General features: G+C 46.5%; 1 pseudogene; it reads right to left on the bottom strand.

Moving 5' to 3' along the window:
* Window positions 1–7,652: 7,652 nt before the first annotated feature.
* LOC142424195 (C-X-C chemokine receptor type 1-like) lies at window positions 7,653–8,744 on the bottom strand (annotated as a pseudogene).
* Between the last annotated feature and the right edge of the window lie 9,789 nt (window positions 8,745–18,533).

The raw sequence follows: 18,533 nt of genomic DNA, 5'->3' as shown, positions 1-18,533 counted from the left end.
GAAGCAAGACTTTCCCGGAGTCCCTCTTGTCACACTTGGTCAGCAGCTGCCTGGAAAGCACAGCTCCTGGGAGTTAGAACCAACCCAAGGTCCATGGATATGATTTGGGGGAAGGGGTTGATTAGTCATCGTCACCCTTTTAGGCAAGATATAAATTTCATATCGAGCTCTCTCAGAGCTCTAAACCTATTTGTACATCTCAGCAGAGTCTAGATTTAGGACATCTGCTCGTCACAGAACTGGAAGGAAGGTTGCCTAATCAACCCTCCGCTCCTGGGAAAGGAAACTGAAGTACAGAAAATGTACGTGAATGCTCAAGGTCACACAGCTGCCAAGTCTTTCTTTCATTTTTATGAAATTAGAATTATTTTTCCAATCTTCAGCTTCTGGTGGACCAAGACCCCCAGATAGCCCTCTTGGTTCCAGTCACTTTGTCTCCACGGGGCAGCTTCAGGAGCTCCTCAGAGATGTTCCATTCATGAAAGTCCTTTGTGTTGCACATGTCATTCCTAGTCTAACACCAACCCCCCCGCCACCCCCCCCCACCCCACTACACTCACTGCTTCTCTTCTGGGTCCAACAATTCTGTGCCGGAGCCACACAGATCGCGCCAAAACTGCTCACAATAACAGGTTTCTTAGGAAAATAACAATCTAGGATTAGAAATGACTCAGACTATAGTTCTTCAATCAGGACAGCGTCTTCTCAGCCATATTGGCAGGAAAGCCGCTCTCTGACCCATTGACCTGGCCTCTGTCTTGCTCAGGCCTTTTAGTTCTGCCAGATAAATGCCCGGTGGCACCCCATTCTGCAGGTAAGACTCTGCCTGAAGGCATCCAACTCGAGCTCTGGTGATCGACGAATCTAGCTCTCTCGGTTCCTGGTGGCCCTCCACTCCTCCAGCAAGCCTCCTGCCCCAAAGCACTCAGCTGTCTTGCTCCGTGCACTGGGAAGCCCACCACTCTTGTTTCTTGTCAGTCTTTTGGTTCAGTGGCCTCTGCCGCTGCTTCTTGCTAGCGCTCAATGTTTCTGGTGTCATGGCTCTCTGTCTCTGGATCCAGGAGGTTCGGCGCAGAGATCTCATGCCAAAAGGATACACTCTACGCCCGGCCTTTCTTTCTCCGTGGCAGTGTGATTCCCACTTCCTGCCTCATTCTAGCCTACTGGGATAGTAATACTGACTGATCCATTTAAGCTTACTGGGAATGACAAACCTGACCACTTCTCATGTTAGCTTTCCATGCACATTATTTGTAGGTCAGATGCCCACACGGCTGCCATGTGGCTCCTTTACATTATGATTAAGCTGTCCAATTCCCACGATGTGCCCAAAGCACCTCACATTTGCAGAGTGAAGCAATTCGGTGGGAGTACCAAAGACTAAGGCTAGAAGGATCTTATTGAGTAATTCACAGCACCGCACTAATCACCATGTGCTTTCTAAAATGCTGGAGCCAATGTCATAAGGATGGTGGTGTACACCGGTTATGAGCAAAAATCCCAGCTCAAAGGAATGCCCAAAGAGAGCTGCCAACATGGAGCGCCTTACATAGACCTTGGTCCTGTACTTGCTTAATCTCCCCTGCACTCTCAACTTGTGGAGCTGCCACAAAGCCAGCTCCTTCCAGAAGACAGCCTTGTTGTTTACAGTCTTTGAGAACCAAGAGAGGTGCAGATGTGGCCTCATAGCTCTTTGTTGGGAAAGTGAGTAGATTTCTTCAGCGGCTCCTCTCGACTGGCTTCTGCATCTTACTTTACCACACCTCAGATTTAAGCCTGGCAAAAGAAGGTGAAGGTCCTTGGATAATGTGGCGACACTCAGCTCCAAAACACTCATCTGTGCACATGCATCATACATGGGCAGTGTACACGTACACATGATGAATTAACTAGAAATCTGGCCCACGTGTCCTCCAGATCAACATTTGAATTTTCCTGGTAGAAAGTGTTGACAACGGTTATCTCTAAGGAAAGGAAATAAAGGCTGAGAAAGAAACTTTATGTTTTTATTTTTATTTTATGCATCCTCATAGTGGACTAAGCAAGCATGGGAAGCAACAACACATATTTATTGGGTTTTTGATGCATACAAATGGCATATAACACATATATATATTCAAGATCAAAAGCAAAATTGAAGGGAACTCAAAGATGTGTAAGCATATCTGGAAGTAGGAGTTGAAGCTGAAGTTTAGAGACCATCTCGAGAATAGATTTGACAGACTGAGCACTGAAGACTGAAGATCAGAAAAGTTAAGGAAAACACACATGACGAAAGCAAACATTCCTTAAAAAACAGGAAAGAAAGAAAAGACAAAAATGGATGTTAGAAGAGACTCTGAAACCGACTCTTGGAACAGAGTAGCTAAAGTGAATGGAAGAAATGATGAGTCAAAAGACCTGAACAGAAAATTTGAAGAACCAGGGGGAAACGGAGAATGACCTGCTCTGTGCTCCAGCTGTTAGACTGGAAAATCTAGAGCATGAGTCACAATAGCAAGAAGCTGGAGACGGCCTAAATTCATCAACAGAAGAGTGGATAAAGAAAGTCTGGGACATGCACACAATGGAATGCTACACATCCTTAATAAACAGCGATGAAACCATGAAAAACCTCAACTCCTGGAGGGATCTGGGAGAAATTTTTAAGGAGCAGTTTCAGTAGACAAAGCAATGTGTTATAATGAAATGTACCAAGACCTGGAATTGGAAAACCAAGAGAAAATACACTTCTCAAACTGTCAGAACTCTGAAGCCTTGAGTTGCAGAAATATGGAAGGAATGCACAGACGCGCGATAATTTCAGGAGGTGGCAGCTGATCGAGAATTGATGGCACTGAGGGGAGAAGTGAAAGATGTGGCGAAGACAAAGCTCCAGGAATTGACAGAACCCCAACTGAGATGTTTACACAAACCAATGCAATGCTGGAAGCACTTGCTCCTCTACACCAAGAAATTTGGCAATGGATTAGAAGATGTGCCCATTCCAAAGCGAGGTGACCCAACGAAATGTGGAAAGTATCAAATATCGTTGATGTCACATACAAGTGAAATTTTGATGGAGACCATTCAAGATCCATCATAGCAGTACAGCAACATGAAATGCCAGAAATTTAAGCCAGATTCAGAAGAGGACATGGGATGAGGAATATCATTGCTGGTGTCAGATGGATCGTGGCTGAAAGCAGAGAATACAAGAAAGATTTTTTTTTTTTTGCCTGTGTGAGATTGAGTAGGCAAAGGCATTGATCGTGACAATTACGAATGACATTTCTAAGAGTAGGACTTGAAGAACATTAGTTGTGCTCATGAAGAACCTGTATATAGACCAAGAGGCAGTCCTTGCAATAGAACAGGGGAGAGCCTGTGACTTAAAACCAGAAAAGGTGTGCATCAGAGTTGTATCCTCCCATCACACGTATCCAATCTGGACCGGAGCAAATCATCTGAGAAGCTGGCTATATGAAGATGAATACAGCGTCCAAATCGGGGAAAGACTCACTAACAGTCAGTGATAGGCAGGTGCCACAACTTTGAAGCGCTTACGGATAGAGAACTGAGACTACAGCCTTCACCATGGATTATACCACAGCATAAAGAAAACAAAAGTCTCCACAACTAGATCAGTAAGCAACATTGTGATAAACAGAGATAAGATTAAAGTTGTCAAGAATTTCATTTTACTTCGGTCCACAATCAATGTCCATAGAAGGAGCAGTCAAGAAATCAAAGGCCATCTTGCATTGGGCAAATTGCTGCCAATGACTTCGCAAAGTGTTAAAAAGACTAAGACCCTTTAAAGACTAAGGTGCACCGGACCCAAGGCATTGTGGCTTCAATCACTTCACATGCCTGCGAAAGCTGGGCACTTCATTAGGAAAACTGGAGACAGAGTAATGCCTTTGAATTATTATATTGATGAAGAATATTGCATATACCATGGAGTGCCTGAAGAATGAACAAATTTGTCTTGGAAGAAATGCTACCAGAATGTGCTACAGAAGCAAAGGTAGTGAGACTTCCTCTCGTGTGCTTTGAACATGCACTCAGAAGGACTAGTCCCAGCAGAAGGACATCCTGCTTGAAGAGGGGAGCTTCAGTATAAGAAAGAATGAGAGGGGTTGGTACCCTGGCTGCAACAATGGCCTCAAATGTAGCAACAATTGTGAGGATAGGCCAGGAGTAGGCAGCATTTCACTCTACTCTACATTGGGGGTAGGAATTGACCCAACGGCACCTCACAACAATGGGGGAATGTCCTTTGAACCCATTTCAGAACCTTGAAATACAGACCGGTCCATCTGTTTCCATAACGAGTGTTGCAGTTCTTGTCCCCCAATTAATAATGATCTCACTTGTTACCGAGTAGAATTGTTGCATGGTGCGATAGTTTATTATGCCAGCCTGGCCAATAAACGCAAGTAGGATTAACTGAAGGGCAGAGGGATAAATGGCTCGGTGAGCCTCACCTTGGTTGTTCTGTGCCTCAGTTTAAAGGGGTACACTACCTGTGGGATGCCTAGCCTGTGGACTGTGTCGCTGTAAGTTGAGGTCCCTTTAAGCCCACACGATTGGAATGTTCGTCTCTGGAGCTGGGGACCAACAGTTGATGACAGTTGGGGACCTGCCTTGCTATTTGCTGCCTGGATATATATAGCCCAGCTCTCTCAACAGAAAGGGACTGGCAACTGGTGGCTCTCATGCCTTAAAGGACTGCTAGTGTCTCACTGCTTTATAATTTAACTGTTAATTTCTTGTATTATCTATCTGTATATAATTTAATGGTTCATTTCTTATATTATATCTATCTTTATAAATATATTTATATATAATTACTAGAAATCTGGTTTGTCTCTCTAGAGAACCCTGTCTAACACACATGGGGTCTCCGAGGTTATGGCCCACATGATCCTTATGTAAAGACTACATCCATGAAAACCCTATGGAGAAATTTTACTCTGTAATGCATGGCTCACCATGAGCAATGGGTTTGGTTTGGGCAGATTTCCTCCAAACCCAATAGAGAGACCTTTATTTGCCTCTCTGATGAAGTCAGTTGTCTTGGAGGTCTATAGAGAGTAAAGGAATGTGGATGTCAAGGTAAAAAGAAGCGCGGGGGAGGGGGGAAGGCACTAAGTGGGGGGTGATAAAAGGGAAGCTCCCAGGCCCAGGATGATTGCCCCTACATTCTTCTGTTCCCTTAGACAAAATACATCTCTTAGTACTACATCCCCCTCCCTCCTTCTCATCAACCTGCCTGAAGACTCTCAAGCTGGTGAGAGCAAGGAGTCTCCCTCCTGTACCTAGAAGAACATTTCAGATGATGGACCAGAGAGAATGATGGCCCTGCCAGTGATGGGCTTTTTGCTCTAATATTGTAGTTCCTAAGCCATCAATGATAGTCTCGTCATTTCTGACACCCTGTCCCTATAACTCATCATACCCCACCCATTCATTTTATTCCTAAGTGTCATGCTGTGCATGGCCCCCACCCCAGCTTGAGGCTCCTTGTATCTGGCCCCTCATTACATCCATAAATCTCACTCCCCTGCCTCTGAGTCTCTCTCTATTTCTGAAGCTCTCTCTATCCCGGACATTGATCCTTCTCTGACCCCCTACCTTATCTCAAGCTGCCACCCTGTCTCTGGTTCCCCCACTGCAACTCTGACTCCACCCAGTCCCTGACCCCGATCTCATCCTTGATCTAAATCTCAGCTCTGTATGTCACTCCATTCCCAATCTCAAGCCATCTCGGCTCATTCCTCATCCCACAGAAACCAACAGCCTCAGCTTTGCTTCAGTTGGTTTCGCTCCATTTCTGTCCTTTGCCATCAAAAGAATCCTAATGGATTCAGTACCTGAGTGCGACACTTTTACCCTCATTAAACATCTGATGACGATAAGCCACCCAGGCCAATTTGATGAGCAACATCTATTTTCAAAGACAGGAACTGGGGGAAGTGGGGAAAATTCAGATAAGAAGTTCCTTTAGGCCAATGGTGCATAAATGAGTTTGAGCCTTTTAGTATTCCTGGGGCCCAACAAGAGGAGCTTCAATAAATGGCTAACAGGCTCTGATCAATGTGTTGGGCACCACAGATACAGGTTGCCTATCTTCAGGGACCAGAAAAAAGCTCTGGCCATCTCCCTTAGAAAAATCAGACATTGACGATACCGGAAGGGTGGAGGGTGGGGTGGGTGGAAAGGGGGAACCAATGACAAGGATCTACATGTGACCTCCTCCCTGGGGGACAGACAACAGAAAAGTGGGTGAAGGGAGACGTCGGACAGGGAAAGATATGACAAAATAATAATTTATAAATTATCAAGGGGTTCATAAGGGATGGGGGATTAGGGAGGGAGGGGCAAAAATGAGGAGCTGATGCCAGGGGCTTAGGTGGAGAGCAAATGTTTTGAGAATGATGAGGGCAATGAATGTACAAATGTGCTTGACACAATTGATGTATGTATGGATTGTGATAAGAGTTGTAATAAGCCCCTAATAAAATGATTTTTTAAAAGAAATAAAATTAAAAATATAAAAATAATAGAATCAATAAAAAAGACAAACCAGACATTGAAACCCTAGAGAGGACATTTGTACTCTGACTGATGGCGTCACCATGAAGTGGGATCCACCGAATGTCAACAGTTCGGGTTGGCCTTCCAGGAGAAAACACAGACGAAGAAACAACTGTTGATAAAGTGTGCTGAGCAATGCAGAGGGGGAGCGTAAGGTACTATGGAAGCATTTGGAGGGTCAGGGAGCTAACATAGTTTGAGGTAACCTGGAAAAGCCTCACCCAGAGGGGGATGTCTAAGTTTTAGTTTGAGGCAAAAGGGTCCTTCTCAGCCTGGGCCCCACTGGTGGGTCACAGGAGTTTCTGTGCCCTGAGGGGGAAAAAATGGTTGTGGCAGGAGTGAAATCTAACTGTTCAGCTAGTAGATGACTGGGGATACGATCGAGATATTGGGCAGAAGAAAACGCTAGGAGAGCAAGGGCTAAAAGCTGCCCTTCTTGTTCCATATAAGGGTTCCTACACAAAGGGACCCAAGACATTCTGCCTACAATTTGGGTCATGGGGGCAAAGGAGCTCCTCATGCAAAGGTCTGGCTTCCCCACCCCTTCCACCCTTTGTCCATCCCACACTCCCAAAGGAAAATGTTTCCTGACCGCCTCACAAGGTCACCAGATGGATTAGTGGTTAGGTTCCACCTGCCTCGATGTCCCGGGCAGGTTCTACCACATACACAAGAAGAGAAGGTCGTTTCATGAGCTCTGAGCAGAGGACAAAGTACTGCCAAAGAGCTTCGTGGGACAGTGGGAGTGTGCCCAGACCACGAACTTTCAGAGAAGGTCAGCAGCATAGTTCAGCTCACATGGGAAACCGGCTTCCGTAGCAGATACAGGCATGCTAATCACCAAGCAAGCAAGTCAACGATGCAGTCACTCAGCTGAAACGACGACACCTTCCTTTCACGGAAGTGTCAGACCTTCCTTGGAAATACCTCAGCACTTTCACACACTGGGTTTGGCCCTTGCCGATACCAGTCCCTAACTTACATGCATCCGACAGACTCCTTGCCAAACCCAGAGAGTATTCCTCCACCAGACTACCCGCCCTTGGGAGTTAATTATTTTCTTACAAAGATGAGATTTTTAAAAAATTTTAATGGATAGCTTCAGGGATTGGCAGAACCACTGATAGAAGAGGCAAGGTGATGGCGGGCCAAGAAGTCCTTGCTGATCAGGCCATGAGTGGCCATGATCCTGAAGAGTCCGTGTCGAAACTTCTGGCCAATGAAGACATAGATGATGGGGTTGAGGCAGCTGTGGAGGAAGCCCAGAATCTCGGTGACTTCCAGGGCACGGTCAATGTCCTGCCGACGTGCACAGGTGTCTTGAATCGCCCCAGTCCTCATGAGGGTGTCTGTGACTAGAGCCAGGTTGTGGGGCAGCCAGCAGAGCAGGAAGATGAGCACCACGGCAAAGATGACCCTCATGGCCCTGTGCTTCTGGCCCATGTGGGCCTTGTACAGTGTGCACAGGGTGAATCCGTAGCAGAACAGCATGACCAGCAGTGGCAGGATGAAGCCAAAGATGTGGATCAGGAACCGGAGCACCAGCCTCCAGGTTGATGTATTGTTACCATGTCCTCATAGCAGACTGAGCTGGAAGAGTCTGGGTGGACGGTCTTGCGGAAGAGGACCACTGGCAGGGACAGAATCAGGGACAGTATCCAGATGGCCAGACAGATGAACTTGACCAAGTGGCGCTTCTGGATCATTGTGCGTGTGGCGTGGACAATGGCCAGGTAGCGGTCCATACTGATGCAGGCCAGGAGTCAGATCCCACTGTAGAAGTTGACTTCCCTCACGAGTGAGGCCACTTTGCATAGGGGTGTGCCAAAGATCCAGCCGGTCTTCTTGGAAGCAGCCCAAATGGGCAGCGTCAGGGCAAAGAGCAGGTCAGCCATGGCTAGGTTCAGCAGGTAGATATCTGTGACAGAGGAGCTGACCCGGTTGTATAAGATGACCAGCATCACCAGGGAATTTCCCAGCAGGCTCAGCAGGAACACCAGGGCATAGATGGGGACCACAGCATCATTGTTGAGCACTTCCGTTTCTGTAATACAGGGACTAAAATCTATTTCTGTAGGTGGCCTGCCAGTGAAGTTTAAGTTCTCATCAAACCAGCTCAGTAGGTCAGTAACAGGGTACGTATTTTCTTTTCACTCAGCCATGGTTTGGTCTAGTTGAACTATTAGAAGGAAAGAAATGTGACTTAGTAACTCAGATTCAAGTCATTCTTATCCAAGACGTAAGAACAGTACCTGGAATATCTTTCGTTTCTCTGCTGGCTTGGCAGCCAGAAAACCTCACCCTAACCCTCAGTTTCAACCTTGACGTCTCTAGAAGTGGGCTTGTTGTTGTGAACTCGAATATTGGATGAGATGGAATATAGTGGTGGGGAGCCTAGATTCCCTGACCCCAATCTCATCCTCGAACCAAATCCCATCTGTGTACATCACTCCTGATCTCAAGCCATCTCGGCTCATTCCTCATCCCACAGAAACCAACACAGTCTCACCTTTGCTTCAGTTGGTTTCGCTCCATTTCTGTCCTTTGCCATCAAAAGAATCCTAACGGATTCAGTACCTGAGCGTGACATTTTTACCCTCATTAAACATCTGATGACGATAAGCTACCCAGGCCAATTTGATGAGCAACATCTATTTTCTTTTCTTTTTTTTTTACCACCACCCCAACCCCCAACATCTGTTTTCAAAGACACTGGGCACTAGGGGGAAAGATGTGCCTTTTTTTTTAAGGTGTGCCTTTTTGTGGGCCTTAGAGCTGCCTCAACACTACCTGAGTCCCCTCTGTGGCCTTCTCCATCCTTTAGATGCATAGGACCAGGTCGGGGTTACGCATTTAGAGGCAGCCCAGCATTAAGCAAAATGAGGAGAAACAAACGTGTTGTTGTTGTTGTTGTTGTTGGGTACCACCCAGTCAGTTCTGACTCACAGCAACCCTGTAGGCAACAGATGGAAGTGCTGCTCGGCGCTGGCCCTCCCCCCATGGTCCTCCGTGGGAGCCCATAACCTGCTCTGACAGGACCTTTCTGGTGTTATTTGCCCTCCCTGAGTCTTCTTTACCTTCCGTAAAACCTACCAGGGGAAGGAAGTGGCAGCAACAAATTGCATTAGAAGTATTTTCTAAGCCTTGGCTTTAAATAAGCAATACGTTTGGGTCCTCTGCCTAAAGGAAGGCTAAGCGTTTGCGAGGATGAAGGCTCCACTTTGGCCCCTGAAACGATCTCCTAAACATCCTCAGAGTCATTTGGGAGTGTTCACATATGCATTTTTTCCCACTGTGGAGCACTTTGTGGACATGATATCTTATCAGAAGTCCAATATTTAAAACTGATAAACACTCAGCTGCTATAGCACAAAAGCACACTGCCTTCTCGACCCAGGAAACGAACCAGGGGTCGCTCGAGGTCCTTGCAGCTCCATAGAAACGTCTGAGAAGGTTTGGAAAGATCTCCCGGGTGAGAAAGAAAGACCCCTTACTATCTAGACTTGATTCAATCCACAAGAAGCTATGGGGCCTTAGCTAAGTCCTTTTACCTCTCGAGGCTTCCATTTCCTTATCTGAAATGCTGAGGATCAAAGCAACAAAACTTTTCATTTTACTTCGGGTTGCTTTGAGGCCGGAGATTCTGCGACGAGTTCGTTGGGATGCATACATGGTAGTAGGTTCTCTTCCTGTAGGCACTTGCATTTTCACAGAACACAACATCTTAGGACAAATCCACGAAGATCAAACGGGGGGATTGTAAGCCTGTGCCCCACAAAAGAGAGTAGGACCCCAGGATCAGAGGAGGAGGCTGTAGGCACCTTATGACCAAGTGCCCGCAGATAATGAGATCAAAGCTGAGTGCGCGGTCCACGGGGGTGGAGGCAGGAAGTGAAATGTAATAGAAAGCCCCAGACTCCAAAGCAATGGATGCATTGTCTAGCCTCTAGGATATGGTCAGGCCAAGCCCCACTCCCTCAAAGAAATTCCTGGCAAGCAAGGGTGACTCCCTACCTGAGGCACTGGCCGATGTGTTCCAACCACAAGAGGCTGCAGCTCAGAGATCAGAAGTGACTTAACAGTAAGAGGGAATTTGATGGCTATAGGGAAATCACACCAGCGGCTGCTCGGAGCCCCACCCATGTCTACATTTGCAGAAAACCACACAATCTGGCCATAGGAAATCAGAGTCTCTCAGGGTCCCGATGCCCAAGCAAGGATGCCAGCTGTGCCCCACTCTGGGTACAGCCACTGTGCTCCTCCCTCTGTACTGGATTTCACTTCCATTTATTTATCCCTTCAGATCCCAAGGAGATCACTTTGGAAAGCTTGCCTGACATGGATGAAGAAGAAAGGACTTGACTCTTTACCATCGCAACTGCAAACCTTCCAACAAGTGGCAACTTGGAGAGACGTAGGAAGGAGGTGGAGGGGTGCATTCACACTACGCTGGGGTAGCAAGCACACAAGTTTTACTCCTATTGTAGACTTCTTCGGGAGGGCTGCGGGGCTGCTAGGGATATCAGTGGCACTTTGGAGGGAGAACTCGTTTCCCCGCCACTCCCATCCACTCCCTGTCAAGATCAAGGTCAATGATGGATTCATTTCAATGAGGCTGAGGCTGAGGACATGAGACCTCTCCTGGAGAGTGGATGGACATCCGGGATGCCAGAAGCTAGAGCAAGCAGGGAATGGAAGAACTGGGGTCAAAGGTCACCGCTACTCCCCTCTATCAAGAGCGGCTTCTCTGGGTTGCCGTGAGTCGGAAACAACTAGCAGGCAATAGGCTTGGGTTTCTTTGGTTTCTCTAAGAACCTGCCTCAGCTGCCCCTGCAATAAGCAAGTCCCTCTAGCTTACCTCGCTGGCATTTTAATCACTTCTCCAATATAGTCTGAGACCGACTGTAATGGAATGATGTGTTTCTGAGCCTTCTTCCGCACTTGGCCATGAACTGCTAGAGAGGGCAGACAGCAGTAATCCATTATTGCATCCTCTGCCAGAGAACGTTGTGAGTGCTAGAGGCGTGGCATCAAAGGCGTTAACAGATGCCCGTGATTCACGGCCTTCATCATGATTCAGAGTGTCTGCTGCTTTCAGGCACATTCCCAGACAGTTAGGCTGCTCTGCCCAACCATCCTCTATTGTTTAAGGAGAATGTTGATCTGAGAAAGTATTAAAAACTCCAAACTCGCAGCCATTGAGTGGATTCTGACTCACAGAGAAGACCCGATGGGACAGGGTAGAACTGGCCCTATGGCTTTTCGAGAGTGTAACTGTAAGCCTGCCCCTAAATGCCAAATTCACCACGTCAGTTGTGCCTATCATTCCACCGCTGATAAGCAGATTCTTGCGTGTAGATCACAGTTTCTTTCTGAGCGCTCTCTTTATTTAGAATAGTGGATGCGAGCAGACCGTTGCCCCGGGGGCTACTCACACAGTGTTTGACTGATGGCGGACTGTGGGTCATGGTGGGGTGAGGTTGAAGCTACCTGGACGGAAAGGACTAACTGAAGGGATGGTCCCTGAAGAGGCTGGACATCCCCTCTAGTCACCATCCCCTAGGCCAGAGAGCCCTGTGTGGCTCTTTCAGTACGTATACGGGCCTCTGAAGTAAAATGGGAATTTTTCTAAGGATTTTATTCAGATCATGGTGACTTTGTTTGTTTGCAGATTTACTTATGGCTCATGAATAATTTCTAAATTGTTGTGAGGGGTAGGAGAGACGGTCCCATCTCAGAAGTTTGCCAACCCCTGATCCGGGGGAAAGGCAGCGCCGAGGCCTAAAGCGTGCCGGAAGAGGCAGAGGAAAGCAGCAGACTGGAAATTGGGCTGCAAACGCGCATCTGTAACTAAGAGCAAGCTGGGTGGTGAGGAGAAATGGTTTCTACCACACGGTGGCAGCAGCCACTAGGCAGAGAGCTCCCTACCAGTGGCCTACTGAGAAAGACTGTGCGTGATTCCTGTCCCCTTTTTCTAAGTCCTCGATCCAGTCAGTTTGGCATCCCAGTATATTACAAATAATGACTAAGGTATTAGGAAAGGGTCTGGTCCCCGTCCCCCCCAACCTCATGGTGGCAACAATAATTGCTTAGCTCCCTAAGGGAAAGGCAGAGCTAGAGGACAAGGGCTGAAAGGAAAAGTTTTTATTTTTTTAAAATTGAAAGGAACATTTCACTCAATGTTAGAAATAACACTACAGGACGTGAGAGTATACAGAGATGACTGTGGACTAAATTGCCCACCCAACATATCTCCTGTACCTCATTTCACTCTTATATCTGCTTCCTCTTACTCTGAACTATCATGCTTCTGAGAGGAAAGTCAAGTTCACTGGTGTTCAGAACACTCAGTGGGGCAAAGGTTGCTGTGGCCGGTGCAGCCGTAATGCCAGGCAACAGGCAGAATGTGAGGGTCTCTGGAGGGCGACTTTGCTCCTGTCCCTTTGTTTTGAATGTATTTCCTCATGCATTACAGTGTGAACAGTGCACTGTGGCTGTAAGTATATCTATCAGGTCCCTGTGTCGACCTTGACACAAGGACCGGCATCTCTTCTGTTCCTGGAAGAATCCGCTTGGACCTGGAGCCCAAGAGGGAGGAATGAGAGATGGAGGAGAAGAGTCACTCCCCCCACCCCTATCACACTGACCACTACCACCGCCATGAGGATTGACACGAAGGTGAATTTGTGACCTAAGATCATGGAGTCAGGACATAGGGCTGGATATTTGTTCAATGAATGTGGAAAGCAAATACGTCGCCTGTGACTGCCGGCAGTCATTTTGTTGCCAAAAATGGCAATGCCAATCCAAGGACAAAATCGAATGTACACCAAAATGAGCAGAGCTGAGAGAATTACCGAGAAGCAGAGCCGAATCCCCAGCAAATCATGCCCGCAGAAGGGACTTCTCTTTGCTCTTTTAAGTCACATGAGCCGACTATGTCACCTTATTGGTTCAGCCAGTTTAAGTGGGGTTTTTCTGCTACTTGGAAACATAAGCATATCCAACTGGGAGGGTTTTGGAAACCACAGGTGATTTAGGATGGGAGGCGAAAGGTCACTGGATCATTCTTCCAGGACAATGACAGCACTGGTAGACATGTGGCTATTTGGACTGGACAGTGGCAGAGCTGCTATCCCTGACTGCAAGTTCTGGTGGAACCAGGAGAAGAAGCCGAAGTGAACACGTGAGAAGCTCTCTGAAGCACACCCTCCCAGAAGGACTCAGAAATCCTCACTGTGGACCTAGAAATCCCCCCTTTGGAGTCACACCATCCACAATTCAAATTCTAGCTCTATTTCTTTAGCAGTTGGTAATCGTGGACCAATTTCTTAACGTGAACCAAAAGCTGTTGTGGTGAAGGAATGAGATAAGGGCAGAGGTTCTGGCACCAAACCACCAGCCCCAAATCCCAATTCCATCCCCGAGCCACTGTGCATCCTTGGGCAGTTTAGATAGCCATGCTGGGCTTCCGTCTGGTTCTTCTGTGAAATGAAGAATAAGAATAGGACCTGTCTCAGGCACTTACTGCAGCCATAACAACAGCCAACAAATACCACAAGAGCCGGTGGTTGAAAAGAACAGCTATTTATATCCTCGACGTGTTGGAGGCGAGCAGTCAAAAATCATAATCTTTGTGTCTTAATTATCTGCGACTACTGTAACAGAGATACCACAAGTGGACGGCTTTAAGGGAAATGTCAGAACATGGTCTCCAGGAGGTCTTCTCTTCCCGTGGACCTTCCATGGGAACGTTTCTGTTCTGCTGCCTGTTTGCTTGGAGAGCTCTGCGTGGCTTTGCATCTCTCTCCTCCCAACTCACCTTGCTTAATCTGCTCCTTTTATATCTTGCAGCAGATTGATTGAAGGCACGTGCTGCACTAATTCTGCTTCATAAAAATCTCAAAGGCAACCCATTTCCAAATGCACTTATGGCCACCGAAACCAAACCAGACCCACTGCCATAGAGCTGATTCTGACTCAGAGTGATCCTCTAGGACAGCAGTTCTCAACCTGTGGGTCGCGACCCCTTTGGGGGTCAAATGACCCTTTCACAGGAGTCACCTGATTCGTAACAGTAGCAAAACTACAGTGGTGAAGTAGTAATGAAAATAATATTATGATTGGGGGGGTCACCACAACATGAGGAACTGTTTTATAGGGTCGTAGCATTAGGACAACGTAGAACTGTCCCTTTCTGAGAATTTTAATCTTTATGGGAGCCAACAACCTCATCTTACTCCTGCAGAGCAACTGATAGATTCAAACCACTGACCTTGAGGTTAACAGCTCAATTGATAGGCCACTGTGCCAGCAGAGCAGACATTGAGACTTAGAACACATCTTTTTGAGTGTTCACAAGTCAATGTATAACACGGCTATGTCAATTCCTTCTGTGGAACTCTCAAAGTTTCATGCTACAATCCTTGTCATTCCTGTGCTGTTTACAGGTGTCTTTATTATCATATGGTAGACATATCCCGTGTGTGTGTGTGTGCATGCATGTGTGTGTCTGCAATGATGCTGAATGCAGGAAGATCACAGGCCAGTGAGTGGGAAGTCTTGTAGACCTAGTGGCCTTGTAAGCATCTCAGTGCTGGCAGGGCTCTCCACATGGCTTCTCTGGCTCCAGAAGTCCGGCTCCATCAGCCTCTCTCCATGTGTCTTCTCCACAGGGATGTCTTGCAGGGAGTGAGCAGAAAGAGTGTCGCCCGCCTCCAAGGAGGAATACCAGAGTTCCAAGAATCCTCAGGAGAAAGCCAGGCGCACACAAAGGTCTCATTCACAATGACCTGATTGATAGGCTAGACACTGTTAATCCTCTCAAATTGGCAAATGATTATATAACTACCACAGTGTCTATTATGCTCTTTTTAGAAGACATCACTCACAAGTGATTAGGCTTAGGGCCCACCCTGCTATTATATGACCTCATTAATATGAGAAAAGAAAACCATTATTTCCATACGGTGTCACATTTCAGCCCCAAGAATTAGGATTTCGTCATAACTTCTGGGGCCCCAATTCCATTTGCAACAGGATCTGATTATTGCATAAGATACAAGGAGCTAATCCATTTGAGTTGCTTCGCACAGTGTCTGCCAGATAGTAGATTTTCAATCACTTTTCATTGTCATTAGACATGACGTCCACTACCACTACCCGTCATCCTTGTGGGGACATATGTATCAAATGCCCTGAGACATGAGAGCTTTTGACTCTGCAACGAAAAGAAGGAATAAAGAGGCACCAGACCAACATTTATCACAGGCTGGTTTACAAGAACAAAACTTGGAGATCCTGTCAACGTCCTTCATAAATGTTCACACACATGAGAGTAGATCTACCTGTTCAATGTGATGTTGTGGCTGTTCATAGGTGTCCGGAGGCGGCTCCAGCTCACTGCGACCTCATGTGCAACTCAAGGAAACCCCCAGTCCTGCACCGTCTTCACACGGGTCGGGCTCGCGTCCATTGCCGCAGCCACTGCGTCTGGTCTTGCTCGAGTCTTCCTCTTTTCCACCGAGCCTCTTTCGCCAGTCACGAGGTCCTTGTCCAGGGACTGCTCTCTCTGCATAACGGGCTCAAAGTCCGTGCAATGACGTGTTGCATCCTCACGTCTGAGGAGCAACCTGAGTGCACTTCCTCTAGTCTTCTGGCGGTCCATAGTTCTTTCCGTGGTCTTCGCCAACACCATAATATAAAGACGTCGCTTCTTCTAAGGTCTTTCCTTATTCACAGTCCAGTTTTCATGGGCATACGAGGCCATTGAAAACACCATGACTTGGGTCAGGTGTACCTGAGTGCTCAAAGGGACATATTTGCCCTTTAACGCCACGTTAGAGAAGTCTTGGGCGTTAGACTTGCCCCCTACAACACGTTCTTGGATTTCTTGACTGAGCATTGATAGCGAGTCCACGTAAAATGAAATCCTTGAAAATGTCAATCTCCTCTCCTTTCATCATGATGTTATTGATGGATCTAGCTGTGAGGGGTTTTATTTCCTTTATATTGAGTTATAACCCACACGGAAGGCTGTAGTCTTTGATCTTCCTCAGCAAGTGCTCAGTCTTCACTTTCAGCAAGGCAGTTGTGTCATCTGCATATCAAAGGTTGCTGGTGAGCCTTCCTCCCATCCTGAGGCCAGTTTTTTGTTTGTTTTGTTTTGCATATAGTTCAACCTCTTGGGTTATTTGCTCAGTATACAGATTGAGGAACTATGGGAAAGGACACAAACTTCATGCACACCTTTCCTGATTTTAAGCCATGTAGTATCTTCTTGTTCTGTTCAAACAATTGCCTTTTGGCCTAGGTACACAATTGAGCGTTCAGAAATTCCCATTCATCTCAATGTTATGCATAGTTCTTTTCGTTTGTTTGTTTCTGTGATCCACACAATTAAAGGCTTTAATATAATCCACAAAATCCAAATAAATATCTTTCTGGTATTCTCTGCTCTCAGTCAAGATCCATCTGGCGTCAGCAATGATAGCTCTCCCTCCGTGTCCTCTTCTGAATCCAGCTTGAATTTCTGCCAATTCTCTGTTGATAGACTGCTGCAACTGCTTTTTAAATACCTTCAGCAAAATTTTACTTGCATGTGATATGAATGATATTTTTCAATAATTTCCTCATTCTGTTGGGTCACTTTTCTGTAGACTGGGCACAAATATGGGTCTCTTCCCATTGGTTAAGCAGATAACTATCTTCCAACTTTCCCCGCACGCTCTCGTGAGCGTCTCCAGTACGGCATGCGTTTGGTGAAACATTTTGATGAGTATTCCATCAATTCCTGGAGCCTTGATCTTAGCTGATGTCTTCAGGACAATTTAGACCTCTTTCTCTACAACCACAGCGTTTAGATCATTATGCTTCCTCCTAAAGCGGTTGAAGGGCGGTGCGTTCTTTCTGGTACAGTGATGGTGCATTCATGTGCGCTTCTTTTGTTGCTTCCTGTGTTCTTCAGCATTTTACCCATAGAATCCTTATAATATTGCTATTCAGAGTTTGGACTTCTCCACCAGTTTTTTTTAATCTTGAGATTTACTGAGGCTGGCCTTCCCTTTTGTTTTCCAAACTCCAAGTCTTTGCGCATTTCATTAGAATACTTTCCTTTGACTTTTCAAGCTGCCCTTGGGAATTTTCTGTTCCGCTCCTTCACATTATCATTTCTCCAGTCATTTAATCTACTCTAGGCTCAAGAGCAAGTTTCGGAATGTCTTCCAACATCCAAGGTGGTCTTTTCATTCATTCCTGTCTTTTTAATGACCTTTGGTTTTCTTCATGTTTGATGTTCTTGATGCACCCTCTGGTCTTAGGTCATTAGTATTCAATGCATAAAATCTCTTCTTGTGAATAAACAAATGTGAAGAAAGCTGATGGTGCCCAGCTATCAAAATATATAGCATCTGAGGTCTTAAAGGGTTTAAGACAAACAAGAGGCCATCTAGCTGAGAAGCCGCAAAGCACACATGGATGAAGCACACCAACCTGTGTGATCATGAGATGTTGAGGGATCAGATATCAGGCATCAAAGATTCAGAACAAAAATATCATATCAATGTGAATGAGGGAAAGCACGGAGTGGAGACCCAAAGCCCATCTGTAGACAATGGGACATCCCCTTACAGAAGGGTCACAAGGAAGAGATGAGACAATCAGGGTGCAGTGTGGCACCGATGAAACATATAACTTTCCTCTAGTTCTTTAATGCCTCCTCCCCCACACTATCATGACCCCAATTCTACCTTTACAAATCCAGCTAGAGCAGAGCATGTACACAGGTACAGATAAGAGCTGGAAACACAGGGAATCCAGGACAGATGAACCCCCTCAGGACCAATAATGAGAGTAGTGATACCAGGAGGGGAAGGGGATGGTGGGGGGGGGGGAGAAAGAGAAAATGGATCACAACGATCTACATATAAACCCCCACAAGGGGGACGGACAAC

The sequence above is a fragment of the Tenrec ecaudatus genome, chromosome 13 (assembly GCF_050624435.1).
Source record: "Tenrec ecaudatus isolate mTenEca1 chromosome 13, mTenEca1.hap1, whole genome shotgun sequence".
Taxonomy (NCBI): domain Eukaryota; kingdom Metazoa; phylum Chordata; class Mammalia; order Afrosoricida; family Tenrecidae; genus Tenrec; species Tenrec ecaudatus.
This window is presented reverse-complemented; position numbering and strand designations above follow the sequence as displayed.